Here is a 1,520-nt window from a genome sequence, read left to right on the forward strand (position 1 = left end):
CCTTGCCATCCTAGGCAAACAGCCCCGATGGCACCTCCTCTACCCTGGCATTATTCTAAGCAGAGGGGAGCCAAGGGAGGAAAGGGAAGTGGTGGGAGGTGAGATGTGAGTGATGGACAAGGGCCAGAGCAGGTAGGGTCTTGTTAGCTGAAATAAGGGGTGTGATGTATGTTCTGAGTCTGCAAAGGAGGGCTAGGATCTGATGTAAAACATCAGTTGTAAAACATCCTTCTGACTGCCCTTTGGGGAACTCATGCTGGGAGGACAGGAGGACAGGAATAACAGAAGCAGGGCCACTGTCTGGGAGGCCAGTGGGAGTGCCCTTGTGGCTTGGACAAAGGCAGCAGCAATGGAGATGGTGAGAAGAGGCTAGATTTGGGATCTGTCTCTCATGGTGGAATGTATAGGAGTCTCTCCTGGACTGAGGTGTAATGTGTTAAGGAAGGAAGAAAGGCTCATTCTTAGGATTTGTCCAGAGCAACTGAAGAGTGACAGTTGCTAATATTCACTGGTAACCAGACGCTCTTCTAAACCCTTGACGTATTGTAAAGCCATTTAGATCTCACAACTTTCCTATGAACAAGGTATTATTGTCCCTATTTTACAGAAGAGAGCATCGAGGCCCAGAGAGGTTAATCAGTTTGCATAAAGTCACACAGCCAGCCCACAGAAAAGCTGGGATTTGAACCCAGGGCTTAACAGTTCTCCCTCTTCATAGAAAAGAAGACCATCACTAACTGTGATAGCGAAGACTGGGGGAAGAATCAGGTTGGGGGGCGCGGGGGGTGACATGAGTCAAGAGTTCCAGGTTGGATGTGTTCAGAGGAGATGACTTTTCAACATCCAGGTTAGGTGTGTGATTCTGGCTGAACGGCAGGGCCGTTTGGGCCTGAGTGTTGACTTAGATGAGGGGATTAAATGCCTGACTTGAACGGGTGGGATGGAAACTGATCTTTCAGAGGATCCCTTCAGGCCTCAGGGGCATCAGGAAAGTGTCGAGAACTATTGTTCTAGAGCCGCGCTTGTTTTCATCTGAGGACCCCATGAAAAGCTCTGACCTTGCTCCAGAAAAATTACACGTGCACACATGCAACATTTTCTACACAATTTCAGGGTGTTCGTGGGCCACGTGCTCTTCCTCCCTGCCCTGAAGAGCTTGCACCTGTTCTCTCCTGGTCTGGCCACCGGTGGGTTCTGACCCGTATGGGAGAAGGTACAGCGACAGAAGAGAATGTATTGATAGCTATGGTGGTGAGGCTAAGAGACCACTGTGAAGGCAGCGTTCCATGCTGGGGGGCGACAGTGTCAGCAGTGGCATGGCCCTGGCCTGCCGTGGGACCTGCCCATGTCCCAAGCGTGGTTCTCTGGCTTCCTGCTGACGGTGTCTGTGAGGATCTCCACATCCACTCCAGTATGTTCCCTCCCTGCTGGCGCCAGCTGGGCAATGCCTGCACCTGCCTCCCAGGACTCTTGCCGCCCTGGCTGTGCTGCGCTCCCAGCCGCCATCTCGATCCACTGCC

The sequence above is a fragment of the Lutra lutra genome, chromosome 15 (genome assembly GCF_902655055.1).
Source record: "Lutra lutra chromosome 15, mLutLut1.2, whole genome shotgun sequence".
NCBI classification, from domain to species: domain Eukaryota; kingdom Metazoa; phylum Chordata; class Mammalia; order Carnivora; family Mustelidae; genus Lutra; species Lutra lutra.